Here is a 16,801-nt window from a genome sequence, read left to right as displayed (position 1 = left end):
ACAGCAACCAATAATTCCAGAGTGGAAATGGGAAAGGATTACCATTGATTTTGTGACCAAACTACCCAAGTCGACGGATGGTTTGGACACGATCTGGGTAATAGTTGATAGACAAACGAAATTCGCCCATTTCCTACCAATAAAAGAATGATATAAGAAGGAGCGTCTGACAAGAATCTACATCAAGGAAATCGTGAGACTCCACGGAATACTTGTATCTATCATCTCAGATAGAGATAGCAGGTTTACATCCCGCTTTTGGTAATCGCTTCAAAAAGCTATGGGAACACAACTCGACATGAGCAGTGCCTACCACCCGCAAACGGTTGGCCAAAGCGAGCGAACCATCCAAATGCTAGAAGATATGCTTTGCGCGTGCGTAATATACTTTGGAAAATCATGAGATACCCACTTGCCTTTGATCGAGTTCTCATACAACAACAGTTATCACTCGAGTATCAAAGTTGCTCCTTTTGAAGCATTATAAGGGCGTAAATGTAGATCACCGTTGTGCTGGGCTGAGGTAGGAGACACCCAACTAGCGGGAGGGCAGACTCCAAAAAATGCCCTTGGAGTTTCAAGTCGGAGATAGGGTGCTATTAAAAGTCTCTCCTTGAAAGGGGTGATTCGTTTTGGGAAGTGGGACAAACTGAACCCTCGATACATTGGACCCTTCGAGATTCTTGCCCGAATCGGTCCAGTGGCTTATAGACTGCAACTACCCACCGAGCTCAACAGTGTACACCCTGTTTTCCACGTCTCCAACTTGAAGAAGTGCTTATCCGAGGAGAATCTCGTCATCCCATTAGAAGAAATTGAAATCAATGAGAATCTCCTATTCATCGAGGAACTAGTTGAAATCATGGACATGGAGGTGAAGCCTACCAAGCAGAGCCGCATTCCGATCGTGAAAGTTCGATGGAACGCAAGACACAGGCTAGAATTCACATGGGAACGCGAAGATCAAATGAAACAGAAGTACCCTCATCTATTTTCGCATTCTCAAGTCTAGCTTTCAAAAGAATTTCGGGACGAAATTCCCTCTAATGGGGGGATGATGTCACAACAAGGAATTTTGAGGCCTTGTAACTACAAGACTTATATCAATTATGAATCAACAATATGAAAGCATGTATGATGCTTATTCAATAACAACAAAACCTCATCAAATACTTCATTCAAGCACTACAAATAGTCAACAAAGAATTGGAAACCCTTGAAATCCCGGTTTAAGTCCATTTTGGACTAGGATTTTCTTATTGGGCCTAATGGACCAATGAGCTTCCAGTTTAACTATCTTGAACCTAGAACTCTCAAATGGGCCCTAATTGGACCCATATACATGAGACTTAACATTTTTGGGCCTTATGAACCCAAAATAAACTAGGTTAACTTTAATGGGTCACAACCAATTTAATTTAGCACTAAGAGGACACAAAAATTATACATTGATTTATTTGGGCCAGGCATCATCTAAATTAACTATAATATGGGCTTAAGGGCAAAAAGCACAAATTTTCTCTCTTCCCCTCTCCATTCTCGACCCAAACCCACAAAGAAAGAGGAGTTGACTTTTGGTAGCCACCTCACCATTATCTCTTGGATTCCCATGCTAAGGCCTCATATCTCCATGCAACAATCCCATCACCACTCTCTCCTCCTCTCACTTTTCTTCTCTCAGCCGAACACAACACACACACCGCACCAAAAAAACTCTCTCTAAACCACTCTCAAGACCATCTTCTTCTCCTTTGAAGATCTTGAAAATTTGGCTTGAAGTCTAAGGATTTTCATCAAGTAATTCATCATCTAAGGTAAGATGATGACTAATCCATGATCTAGCTACTTTATTTCATCAAAATCTCTTCTCAACCTAATCCAACTCGTGATCTTGCACCTTAGAAGCATCTAAGTTCGAGATCCTCCAAGAAGACTTGCTAGGATCAAAATTTCTTCATCTTTTCCTTCAAAAACTGAAACCACAACTCAAGGTGAGCTCCATACCCCTCTCTTTTTGGTTTTCATATGTTTTATGGGGGATAATACAAAAAAATGTTTAGATCTATGTGTATGTGTATGCTATGTGTGATTTTATGTGTTTTTGTGATGAATATGTAACCAAAAGGAGTGTTAACTCAAGATCTATGACATGAGAAAGGAAACAAACATAATCTATGTTATTTTACACTAAATGAGTCAAGAATAATAGCTTATAATATTATGAAGAACATATTCTAACATAAAACCCATTTTAGGGCTTATATTGTCAAATATACAAAACTTGGGTTAAAAATTGCCAAGTCACAGTTTCTTAAGGGCCAAAAGAGTCAAAACAGTTTCCATAATTGTTTTTCAGAATAATAAAATTTTTAAAGAACTTGAAATGTAAAATTTTAGCTTAATGGGCTAATTTTGGGCTTTTTGGCCCAATAAGCCCAATATTGCAAAAAATTGATAATTGAAGGGGCTGAAATGAAAATTTATTGATAATAGGGGATAAAAAGTGTAACAAAACTATCTCAAGGGTCAAAAATGCTTTTCACTACCAAAAAGGACCAAAAATGTAAGGTTTTTAGATTTTGGGCCAAAACTGTAAAAGTTGCGAAAAATAGGGTTTTAACCGAGAAATACCATTCTGGGAGGGCTGAATCTGTTAACAAAATAAATTTTGGGTTAAAACTATCTTTTCAACAAGTTTATGATGCAAAAATGTCAAGAAAATGTTTTAAGTACTAAAAATGAAATTCTTTTATATAAAGGGCTAAAATTATTATTTTTATAAAAGGAAAGGTAGTGAAAAGGTCAAACTCCTACTTTTAAACAAATTAATTCATTAAGTCAAAATACAAAATCCACCACTACCGACAAAATGGAAGACGAATACACATTTAACACCAAATATCGTTATAAACGAATTGATTCGGTCTCGAATCAATACAAAACAACAATCGTTAAGTCAAAACACTTCAATAAATAGTTTTTTTTATTAAATATGATTATTTTTATATAAAATTGTTATTTTATATAAAAATGGAGTTTATAAAAGGATGTTGTAACATTTTATAAAAATAAGTAGTTTTTATGAAATACGATTATTTTTATATAAATTTTTTATTTTATATAAAAATGGAGTTTATAGAAAGACCATGTCACATTTTATAAAATGAGTAGTTTTTATAAAATATGATTATTTTTATATAAAATTGATATTTTATATAAAAACGAGTTTATAAGGAGATCTTGTAGTATTTTATAAAAATGAGTAGTTTTATAGAATATGATTGTTTATATAAAATAAGATAGTTTATATAAAAAGAAAACTTATGAAAAGGGTATTAACGCTTCAAGAAAACAAATAATTGAAGTAATATATTTATGCTTTCAATGATATATACATATATATTTACATAATCTTAAAAATATATGTATAATAGTGTATGTACAATTATATATCCGAATGTGACGATAAAGAAATGCAAACATTGTTAAGGCTCGAAATACAAATGACGATAAAAATCTTAAACTTAACAATTTAAGGATATTTTGTATGAGAAACACTTCATCACTAAGAACTCAAAAACTTAGTACAAAGCCATATGTGTTATAACCGTTAATCCGAAAGGAACGTGGAACATTGGTATAGATCTATACGGGTTGACAGCCCCGCCTGCGATTGCTAGCTACAACCATCGTCTGACGAGTCAAAACGGCCGTAATCGTTCAGTCACTTATATATTTCACAACGTCGATGAAGTGTTGTGATGTTCACAATACATATGCTCACCTTACTGCTTTACAGAGGCTTGCGCGTCCATAGTTCGGTTATAGGCTCATACTAGAACCCATAAATTTTACAATAGAAGTTTTATCGTTAAAAGGGAACTTTTGAACAAAATGGATAAGTGTTGAAAATATTATTATATACGATTCGTATTTATAATATTTTCAGCACGATACTCACGACTCATGATTTCTTGGTTATGAACAATGAACCAAACTATTTTACTTGTATGGGATTACAAGTGGGGACAAAATACAAACTTATAATCTTAAAAGGTCACAAATGTATTTTTGATTATAAACCATTGGAGTCTAAACCTATAAAGCTCACCAACATTTTTTTTACGTATTTTTAAAACGTATGTATCTTCAGGAACTTAAAAGTTGGAAGAACGACTATAGGGTAAGGAGAATATTTATCCTTAAATAAACTATTGACCGAGTAACCGGTCCTCTTGTTATATGCTTTATAGAACTTGAATTATGTATTAGTCGTCCTTTGGGATTTACTAAACAATGTATTTCTTCTTTTTCATACTTTGGAAGAATGTAATGTTATTTTAATCCTGTAATATTTGATGTATGTTGTTAACAATGAACCAACGTTTCATGTCGCAACCCCGGTGATTCCGCCATCGGTCGGGTTTGACAACGATGTAGTGGAATTTATAATCCTTACACTACATGAGAAATTCATAACAAAGGCTACAAATACAAATTTTTGGTGAATTCGTGACCAAATACAACAAATTCCATACCAGGCCTAAAACGCCCAACTTTTAACGAAAAGAATTTTGGGATCAACCTAATTTTTGTATAATATATTATTATTTTTTTGATAATAATGATTTTATTAACAATTTAAATTTTTATAATTCAAATTAAATATTTATACATCATTTATACCATATTTTCTTTATAAAAATACCACACTTTTTATAAAGAATATCATCTTTTTATAAAAATTACCCCACTTTTATAAATTACCTAGATTTTTATAAAAATAAGAAGAGTTGACTTAGTGACATGAGTGTTACATCTTTTCCCAATATAAATCATTAACCAACATGTATCAAGACCATTATCCAACATATAACAATGCAAACATCACCTCACCCCACCCCTTACCCCTCCTACCCACCCCACCACCCTACCTCCCCCATAAATTCCGTTAACCTCTCTCCCCCCTCTCTCCTCGTCTTCATCTCTCACTTCATCTTCTTCATTCCTTCATAATCCTCTCAAGAACAAGTTCAAGTCTTCCAAAGATCCATCCCTCCAAGTTGGTTCTTACGATTTTTGGTAAGCATTCCTTGTTAATCTAGTGGTTTTATACATATTCGTACTTGTTTTGTTACATTTACACACATTTATATGTGTTATTATCTATAGGGTAATACCATCTTCAAGTGTTCTAAGCTTGAGGATCTTCATCTTCATCTCTTTATCAACTAAGAAATCCACTCAAGGTGAGTTGATACCACTCATTTTCGTTTTTATCTAATTTTTATGGGGGGGGGGATACAAGTAAAAAAACTTATTTGGATGATCTAAAGGCATTGCAAACTAAAAATACTAGTTATGTCACTAAAACATGTCTAGGCTTAAAAATTAGTATTTTACAGAAAATTTGTGGCCTGTTCATCAATTGTTTTTCCCCGCTTAAACTTCATATATTTCAAAACTATTTAATATGAAAATAGTTCAGGTCTCTACCTTTTTTAGGACTACTTGCACGTATTCATACGATTTTTCTACAATATATAGTGATTTTTGCAAAACTGCCTATTATTTGAGAACATTTTCGGACCAGTCTACAAAAATGAATGTTTTCACTTAGGAACCACTTAAGGTTAGGGAAAAAGATTATGGACAAAGTAGACTCATTTTCTAAGCTCTGAGAGTATGGATACAAATTTCGACTTACGATGAATTTTCTATAATTATTCTAAAAACAGGGACAGAAAAGTCAAAAACTACAAATTGTCCTTATCATACTAAATGTTTTGTACTTGTGTTTAGATGTAAGTTTATATGTTATAATCTTTTAAAATATATAGAGAAGATAACCTACATGTATTTATATATTTGAGTATATAAATGGACTTAAGATACATTCATAATAAACTAAAATTGGTATAGTTTGGGAGTCACAAAACCACACTATCATTTCAGAAGATCTGTATAATTATTCAACGGTATAACTATTCCATTTTACAAGAAAAGGAGTTATAGTTCCAGTAAATATGTTGATGCTCTTGTGAGAAATTCTCTTTACCGTACCTACCTAGTGTACACTTTAAGTCCTACATTATACCCAGAGTCTCCTGGAGGGAGAGCGAGATAGTTGTGTATAGAATTATACACGACTGACAACCCCACACCTCAGTTGTTCGCTACAGTTAGACCGAAAAGTCTAGGGTGACAAATGTCTTACCGACTCCGACGCCTGAAGAACGTCGTCTTCAGGCATATCAGTCGTAATATCATGGTTATAAGAACTCACATAGAGATTAGCAAAACTATTTGGTTTACAGGAAGCTTATACTTCATCAGTTTTATTAAAAGAAATGAAATTATATACTATTTTCTGTACAATATTCACTTCCATCATGGTCTTAGGGTTTAAGACTATAGTTCACTTTAAGAAAATATTGGATTTTCTGGATATATACATTATTACTTTTCAAGGAGAAGACAACCACAGACTGTTCTAGACAATTCGGTAGAACGCTAGCAGGCTCACAACCTGTAGGTATATTTGAACTACGTGTTCACCAGAAGTACTCTAAATATCCCGGAAACTACGCCTAAAGGATAATATTGGCATATGTGCCTAATTTTTGAACTACGTGTTCACCGGATGTATTCCAAAAATCCCGGTAGCTATGCAATTAGCGCCTTATGAGAGAACATTGGTAGCTATGGACTTAGTACCTAATGGATAGTATAGGCAGTTGTGCCTAACATATAACATTGGTAGCTATAGACTTAGTGTCTGTTGGATAAACCCTGACATCAATGGACTTCGTGACTATTCCTTAGGGCAGTCCTTAGGAATAAATAAATTATGAATAATGTAAATCCTTAAGAATAAATAACATAATAGGGATGGGAAGCTGGGTTTATTGTTTAATAATTAAACATAATAATTATATTATTGTGGGTTGAAAATCGTATGTACTCACCAGGTTTCCCACCTGACCCACTCATTTTAATTGTATCACATGTGTCGATATGAAACTGCATTATACTAAGAGATTAAAGGGGATGTGAATCACTAGTGTAAATAAATGTAAGGTCTGTTTATGCTTATGTTTCTGTATTGACGATGACATCCCAAAGTTTTAATATAAACAAAAATACATTGTCTTCGGAACTGCTTTGATGATATATATTTTGGGATCAAATTCCGCACCAGCAACAGACTAACCCCACCATAAAAATTGTCTGCGTTTAAGGTACGCCCTACGATTTCCTCAAAAACCCTATACGACAAAAAAAAATCAAAGGACTTACCGATGACTATGACATCAGTTAGGTGTTAGACAAGAAAAGGGGAAGAAGATGAAAGTCGCCATCGATGTGGGGGTTGAGCAACCTGGTGGTTGAATGAAAATTGATTGCGTTTGGAGAAGAGGAAGAAGGATTGTGTTTGGGGACATAGGGGCTTCTAATTCGTTGACCATGAAATATTTTAATGCAGAGTTCAAAATTTAAGAGAAAATAAAAAGCCATGTTTAAATTTTTATTTAAAAAAAACCACGCAGACTAAATATAAACGGTGAAACCGGAATCAAATTGCATAATTCCTCTATTTAATAGGTAAAATGTTATTTTTAGGGCCAATTGTGCAAGAAAATTACTTTAGTGACTAAATCGAACAATTGACGAAACGTTAATGTGCTACAATGATATTTTTCCCATAAAATTAATGGTTATTCTTTAATAAATATTATTTCCAAATTTTAAAAATTCATGCAAAATTTTTGGACATTACAAACTCCCACCCCCTTAAACACGTTCATTTTTTTTTTAATACATATAACTCCAATTTAATAATAAGTACCCATGTACTAGTTGCACTTAAATCATGTATTATCGAATGCGATAACAAAATTTTGAAATTTAAAGGCCTCATTTTTTGTATTTGTCCCTAGCCTCAAATTGGCTTGGACCTCTGTACACTTCCGACAAACCCCATACCCTACAAGTGCCATCACCGAGCCTTCGCCTTAGTGCGATATCGGTAGAACTTTTGTTTTTGATAACAAATTAATAATGGATCTCATCGAGCAAAAAATATGGCTACCGGCGCAATCAGAACATATATTTTACGATGAAGAGACGGGTTGATACGGTCACATGCGTCAAGGTGAGAAAAATAACGGGTTTTATTTGTTTTTTATTATGGTGTCTACAGAGCATCCTTTTAAGGGTGTTACCATGTTATCGTGAGAACCTTCAAAACAACGGCATTGTACATCTTAAAATATGATATATTTTTACGCTATAAAAAAAAGTGGATGAAAGTTAATTCCAAAATTAAATGGGTTTTGCAGATATGGATTAGTTTGTGATAACCACAAGTTTGTTTAAGGAGACTGAGTTTGTATGTCATACAATTTGTACATGATAATAAATGCGTGATATCTTTTATGAGTGATATGTTTTAAGATTTCTTTCTTACCCTATATATAATTAAAAAGCGCACGCGCTCAGAAAATACATTGACAATTAATTCGAAAATCAAATGGAATTTCAGAAACCAATAGTTATCGCATTTTTGTTATTAACCCAAGTCATTAGAGTCTTCGCTGATTGCAGTTGTGAAGACGAAGAAATCCACGGCAACAAAAGCGAAACCCTTAAGTACAAATTAATCGCACTTGCTTCCATATTGATTGCGGGCGGAATCGGCGTATCTCTACCTTTCGCTGGCAAAATCTTGCCGGCCTTACGCCAAGAGAAGGATGGTTTCTTCTTTGTAAAATCATTCGCTGCCGGCGTAATGCTCGCTACAGGGTTTATCCATATACTTCCAGACGCGTTCGAGAGCCTGACTTCTCCGTGTTTGAAAGAACAGGTGTGGGGGGATTTTCCATTTACTGGGTTTGTGGCTATGGTTGCAACCATTGTGACGTTGATGTTTGAGAGCTGGTCAGCGGCATGCCAGCCTAAAAATCAGACGGTAGCAGTTGAAGGGTTGACGATGAAGAAAAGAACGTTGGGGTTGTGACTGTTCACATGCATGCAACCCATCACCATTCTCACGCCAATGATAATATCCAAGTTTATCGATATCGGATTATTTCCCAGGTAAATTACTAGATCTTTCAAATCTTTTTCTTTCTTTTGAACGACAAAGTTGATTGAAATAAAAATAGCTAGGCTGCAAACAGATAAATTATTATAGACACTAACTAAGATGAACCAATCGACAATAGCCAGAGAAAACTGTCTACTTTTAAATAGCCATGAGTCACACCATTATCAATAGGCAATAGCAAACTTTCAAGATGCATCAACAATAGCATTGTAATTTTGAGGTTGTAACAAACCAAGGCAATGTATTTCCACTATCCAGATTGCTAATATGCTATTATCTATATAAGATTAAAATTATCTTGAAAGTTCACTGATGAGTTAATGACTTTTAATAACAACCTAATAATCTGGGGAAAAATCTTTTTAATGGAGAGTTCAATGCTGACTTATGGATGGAGTAATGACAGTTTAACTTATTAATACCGAGATAGTTGGTAAGAAGACATGATCTAAAAATTCAGTTTTTAATATGATATAAATATTTGAATTAGAATCTTGTAGGAAGACAAGCACATATATCATTTAAGCATAGATGGTAAGATTCATTAAATAAATAAGTTGATCCGATTATATTAATGTGTTATATAGTCGATATCCTTTAGTTATGTCTATAATTAAACTTTAAGGCGGGTTACAAGAAGTAATATATTGGTGAAAATATTATTTATCTTTTGGATCGCAGGTGCTGGAATTAGGAATTGTCGCTCATTCAATAATTATAGGATTATCGTTAGGTGCTTCCAAAAGTCTGGAAACCATAAAACCACTTATTGTTGCCTTGTCATTCCACCAATTTTTCGAAGGATTAGGCCTCGGTGGATGCATCTTTCAGGTACGGATATTATCAACAAATTAGATTTATTTTAGTGTACATAATTGGGTTGAATATCAACTATGGCTACGTACGAATAAATCCTATATATATAACATGGTTCACTTATTTCAGGCAAAAATCAAGTCACTGGCGATTATATCAATGGGAGCGTTTTTCACCCTTACGACTCCAGGTGAAATTGTAATTGGAATATTGATGAGCAACAGTTATAAAGAAAACAGTACAAATTCTCTTATTGTCGAAGGCGTGTTAAATGCTGCATCTGCTGGAATGTTGATATATATGGTTCTTGTCAACCTAATTTCTCCGGATTTCAATAATCCCAGGATGCAAAACAAGAAGATGCTTCTACTTGGTTCAAATGTTTTTCTTCTTCTTGGTGCCGGCTTGATGTCTCTCCTAGCCAAATGGGCTTGAGAGTATATTGTTTTCACTGAACGGATTTGTGAAATTACTATTTCCTGATAATTAAGAGCATTAATTTTACAATTGTTAAAATGTTTCCAGATTCATCATAATCCTCACCATCATCATGCGATTCTTTGTTTCCTTCTGTAGCTCTTTGTATTCTATCTGAGAACTGGTTCTAGATCACATTGATGTAAAGAAAATTTAAATGATTAATGAAACAAAATAATGATTTTAAGGGTTTATAACTATAGTTTTCTGTTACCCACACCGAAAATCTGTGCCAACCTTCTTCCATTAACACCACATCAAGATCAGCACATGGCAGACGGATCTAAATCAGGTGAAACACCATCACAGTGAGAAAAAAAATCGAACCTTTTAGTGTTGTAATTAAAATTACAAAAATGTACCTGGACCTTGTTGAAGTGCATTTATGGTGGACGAGTCCCATAACATCTTTCTAAACACAAAATGTCGATGTAGTTTAATTTCTAGGGTACCAAATTGCCCTGTCTGCATGTCAAAAGCATGAGGTAAACAAACTTGACCTAGAATATGTTAACATCCTCACAACAAACAACGTAAACTTTAGTGACGACAAAAAACATCGCAATTGATGACCCCTGTCGTCTCTAAGGGTCGTCGCTATTACCTCGTAGTTAATACTCGTTTGTCGTCGCAAGTAGCGTCGTTTCTAATAATCATCGTCGCTAAATGTCTCTGCCGTCATTATTGGCGTCGTCTCTATTGGTAATCCGGAAACCGGTCGGAGTTTGTCTGGCTACTCTTCTCGGAATCAGTAGTCGTCGCAATTGGTCAATGTCGTCCCTATAGGTGTCGCTACTAATGTTTTTATTTTTTTGAAAAAAACAATTTATTTATGATATTAGTTTATATATATTATAAAATGCAGATTTGATAAAAATACATAAATAAAAACGTACCACATTACATAAAACATCAAATATACCACATTACATAAACTATCTAACAAATCCAAAATAAACATCAAATATATCATCGATAAACTATCTAATAAATCCAAAATAACATCATCCATAACATAAAACATGAAAAATACTATGTGTCTTCGTGTTGCCCATTGTTGTTTTCCTTGTTGACTTGGTTCTTAAACAAGGGGTAATATATCCAATTGCCGTCACAAATGTCGGGTTTTGAAGAAAAGCATTCACATCAATATCCAACAATTAAGTCACAAGCCCATTAAGTCTTTAACAATTTAACAAACTATCAAACCACCAACCGAATTAAGTCGTTAACAGTTTAACAAATTATTAAACCGCCGAATCATTTATGTCTTTAACAATTTAACAAACTACAAAAAACTACTATAAATGCATCAAGTTGTTAACAATATAGCAAAACTACCAAATTCTTTAAGAATTTAACAAGTACCAGTGTTTGTTGCAGTGCATGGGATTGTGACTACCACTGGGATGGAGCACTTGTACCTGCTGTAGAAGGAGGTTTAGGCCCAATGCCTCTCACATGCTCCCTTTGAGCACCTAACACCTTCTCAAATATTGCGATCCAATGATTGGTGTCTGGATCATCACCGGACTCGGCAATGTGATGAATCTGTAAAGAAACCTCAGCAACTAAGGTATTCTGTATTTCACAAAGATTGTCAATATACGTTAAAACTAACACAAAAAAACAATCCACTTCATTTTTAAGTAATAATAATAACTTACATATTTGTCTTCAACCAAAGGATCAACAAATTCCCATTTTTTATTCACATATCCATGATGAAATGCTTCAAGTCTATTCAAATTTTGTTTAATATTATAAAATTTGATATACTTGAATAAATATTAAAAATATGTTATAACTGAATAAGCGTTATTGTAACTTACGTTCTTAAAACAAGCACTACCGTAGCTGCACGTCCCTCCATGATTCTTAACTACTTGCTTCTTTCGGCATTCTTTGTTTCCAGCAGATCATTTTTTGTTAAGAAGTAGTCAATAGCATCACTCCAAAGCTGCAGATCCATACCCTCAGGGGCTCGAGCCCTTGTTGCCTCCACATCCCATTCAAGACCAGTAAACGAGTTTTTGCAATTTTTTTGAGGTCTTTATATCGCACACATATCCGATTGCTCAATGACGCCCAATAAACTGAATCCATGGGATCATTTGAAATCGCTCCAAAATCAAACCATGTCTACAAAAAAATAGAAAAATTAAAAAGAAATAAAAATTAAACATATGAAATATATAAGTTTATAAATAATTTACTTCAAAACATGCCAACCCTTTCGACTTCAGGAACTTCTTTCCATGTGTCCTTATCAAAACCACTGTCGCCCCACATATAGCTCCCAACCTCCCGAATGAAGCATCCGTATACTTCCCCGTTTGGCATGTTAGTATTTATGTGTCGCACCCCACTAAAGCGGAAACACGGGGCGTGGCAATACAAAGGGTCTCATAGCAAAAGTTAAAAGACAACACCAACCATAGTATTAAAAAACATTACAAATTGATGATGAGTTTGATCAACTTTTTAAAAGAGATTACAATGTATTTAAAAGACAACACATGTGAATGCTCCTACAAGTGATGTGTCCTTAGGTGCCTCGTACTAGAAGATTCTTGAAAAAGCATATAAAACGAGCGTCAACTATAAAAATAGTTAGTGAGTTCACAGGTTTACAAAGTTCTTTGTCATCATGAGAAATAGAGTACGTTGCCAAAATGAGATGCAAAGCTCATATTCTTGTGGGAAATAAAGTTCGTTTCTAAAACGAGTAAACAAGTTTCGTTGTTAAAATAAGTATACAAGTTCCATTGCTAAAATGAGTATACAAGTTTCACTTCTAAAATGAGTATACAAGTTTGTTGCTAAAATGAGGATACGAGTTTGTTGCTAAAATGAGTATACAAGTTTCACTGCTAAAATGAGTATACAAGTTTCGTTGCTAAAATAATTATACAAGTTTCGTTGCTAAAATGAGTATACAAGTTTCACTGATAAAATGAGTACATAAGTTTCACTGCTAAAATGAGTATACAAGTTTCGTATGTGCATAAAGATTTCATTCATGAGTTCACACCCCAAGCCTAGTGACCGAATCGTGCCCTATTAACTACTACGTGTATCACAAACATACCCTATAAAATGGTAAAATGCACTCACACGAATTGTGCGAGTGAGGAGTTGTCTACCTCCTAATAGCGCTATCCATAATGACCATGGACTCAAAAGAGTTAATAAGTTGTGTCAAATGATTCCAGGGACTTAACCGCTACAGTCCTCATGAATTAAAGTAACATTGTCACAACTAGGAATTTTGAGGCCTTGTAACTACAACACTTATATTAATTATGAATCAACAATATGAAAGCATGTATGATGCTTATTCAATAACAACAAAACCTCATCAAATACTTCATTCAAGCACTACAAATAGTCAACAAAGAATTGGAAACCCTTGAAATCCCAGTTTAAGTCCATTTTGGACTAGGATTTCCTTATTGGGCCTAATGGACCAATGAGCTTCCAATTCAACTATCTTGAACCTAGAACTCTCAAATGGGCCCTAATTGGACCTATATACATGAGACTTAACATTTTTGGGCCTTATGAACCCAAAATAAACTAGGTTAACTTTAATGGGTCACAACCAATTTAATTTAGCACTAAGAGGACACAAATATTATACTTTGATTTATTTGGGCCAAGCATCATCTAAATTAACTATAATATGAGCTTAAGGGCAAAAAGCCCAAATTTTCTCTCTTCTCCTCTCCATTCTCGGCTCAAACCCACAAAGAAAGAGGAGTTGACTTTTGGTAGCCACCTCATCATTATCTCTTGGATTCCCATGCTAAGGCCTCATATCTCCATGCAACAATCCCATCACCACTCTCTCCTCCTCTCTCTTTTCTTCTCTCGGCCGAACACAACACACAAACCTCACCAAAAAAATCTCTCTAAACCACTCTCAAGATCATCTTCTTCTCCTTTGAACATCTCGAAAATTTGTTTTGTAGTCTAAGGATTTTCATCAAGTAATTCATCATCTAAGGTAAGTTGATGACTAATCCATGATCTAGCTACTTCATTTCATCAAAATCTCTTCTTAACCTAATCAAACTCATGATCCTGCACCTTAGAAGCATCTAAGTTCGAGATCCTCCAAGAAGACTTGCTAGGATCGAAATTTCTTCATCTTTTCCTTCAAAAACCGAACCACAACTCAAGGTGAGCTGCATACCCCTCTCTTTTCGGTTTTCATATGTGTTATGGGGGAGAATACAAGAAAATGTGTAGATCTATGTGTATGTGTATGCTATGTGTGATTTTATGCATGTATGTGTGTGATTTTATGTCTTTTTGTGATGAATATGTAACCAAAGGGAGTGTTAACTTGAGATTTATGACATGAGAAAGAAAAAAAACAAAATCTAAGTTATTTTACACTAAATGAGTCAAGAATAATAGCTTATAAGATTATGATGAACATATTCTAACAGAAAACCCATTTTAGGGCTTATATTGTCAAATATACAAAACTTGGGTTAAAAATTGCCATGTCACGGTTTCTTAAGGGCCAAAAGAGTCAAAACAGTTTCCATAATTGTTTTTCTGAATAATAAAATTTTCAAAGGACTTGAAATGTAAAATTTTAGCTTAATGGGCTAGTTTTGGGCTTTTTGGCCCAATAAGCCCAATATTGCGAAAAATTGATAATTGAAGGGGCTGAAATGAAACTTTCTTCATAACAGGGGATAAAAAGTGTAACATAACTATCTCAAGGGTGAAAAATGCTTTTCACTACCACAAAGGACCAAAAATGTAAGGTTTTTAGATTTTGGGCCAAAACTGTAAAAGTTGCGAAAAATAGGGTTTTAACCGAGAAATACCATTCTGGGAGGGATGAATCTGTTAACAAAATAAAGGTTAAAACTATCTTTTCAACAAGTTTATGATACAAAAGTGTCAAGAAAATGTTTTAAGGACTAAAAATGAAATTCTTTTATATAAAGGACTAAAATTGTTATTTTTATAAAAAGAAAGGTAATGAAAAGGTCAAACTCCTACTTTTAAACAAATTAATTCATTAAGTCAAAATACAAAATCCACGACTACCGACAAAATGGAAGACGAATACACATTTAACACCAAATATCGTTATAAACGAATTGATTCGGTCTCGAATCATTACAAAACAACAATCGTTAAGTCAAAACACTTAAATAGATACGCGATAACTACAATGAGTAAATCTTCAAACTTTGGGCTTATGAGTTTCAAATCATGCTCGTTGGGCCTTGCAAGCCCATCGACATGATCTTTGGGCCCAAAGGGATGACGCTTATATGTTATTGGGCCTTTTGTGACCCAATATTTTATAAAAGGACTTTCAATAGCTTTTATGTGCTATTGGGCCCTAGAGGCCCATTAGAAAAGCTAGTAAGGTCACAATAATCAAATACGTGTTAGACCCTCGTGTCTTTCGCATCCACGACAGCCTAATGTACTTACGATAGTAGTGGGACATAGTGCTCCTTTTCTCTTCGTTCGCTAAGGCTTACGAGAAATCAAAGTAGACAAAATTAGGACGATATACAATGTGGAGTAATCAATATTCGTTCGTTAAGACAATACAAAAATTAGTAATCACGGATACCTATCAGTATCGGAAAACATCGGGTTTTCCGGGGAATTCAATACTACTCGCTCGAAATTTGTATAGCTATAATACAAAACACCCTTCATATATATGTTTTGAAATCATTCATGCATCAACTATGGGTCTTCACACTTTGATAAACAAATGTCTTTTTAGAAAATATCGGATTTTCTGGGTTTTATAAACTATACAAATCATTTTATTTACAACTATGATTATGAACTCACCAACATTCCATATGTTGAAGTTTTTCCAAAATAACTTGTATTCTCAGGTAACAAATAAACGGAAGGGTAATACCAAGTACGTTAGAATATTATGTGTTGAAAACTTTGAAACAATTTGTGTTATGAAGTGTAATATTTGAAGACAATGTACTTGATGTGAACAATTCCACTTGTAATATATTGATGCATGGTGACGTTTATGTTATGATTCATGTATATTCATTGTGATGATATTCAATTAAAGTCACGCAAGCCCTTGGACGTTTCCGCCATCTGGTTCGGGGGTGTGACAGGTTGGTATCAAAGCATCGTTTATAGTGAACTAGCATATCTAACCACACATTGATATGAAACTATAAACCAAAGAGGGACTAACCCAACTCTGAACAAAACAAAACAAATAAAAACACAACTATAAAACATCTTTGCCTGTGTGAATTAAGAAACATAATATAATAACAAACCAAACAAGATAATGCTATCATCTCGGGTAAGCTGGGACTGTTCATGGTTGTATCAAGGAAAAGGATGTAGCCTGATCAACTACATTTCCTC

The 16,801-nt window shown here is 34.2% G+C and overlaps 1 pseudogene; it reads left to right on the top strand.

The window, feature by feature from the left end:
• The first annotated feature begins 8,533 nt into the window (after positions 1–8,533).
• LOC145090377 (zinc transporter 1-like) lies at positions 8,534–10,363 on the top strand (annotated as a pseudogene).
• Positions 10,364–16,801: the final 6,438 nt, after the last annotated feature.

This window comes from Lactuca serriola, chromosome 2 (assembly GCF_051521515.1).
Source record: "Lactuca serriola cultivar US96UC23 chromosome 2, Lser_US96UC23_V15, whole genome shotgun sequence".
Classification (NCBI taxonomy): domain Eukaryota; kingdom Viridiplantae; phylum Streptophyta; class Magnoliopsida; order Asterales; family Asteraceae; genus Lactuca; species Lactuca serriola.
This window is presented reverse-complemented; position numbering and strand designations above follow the sequence as displayed.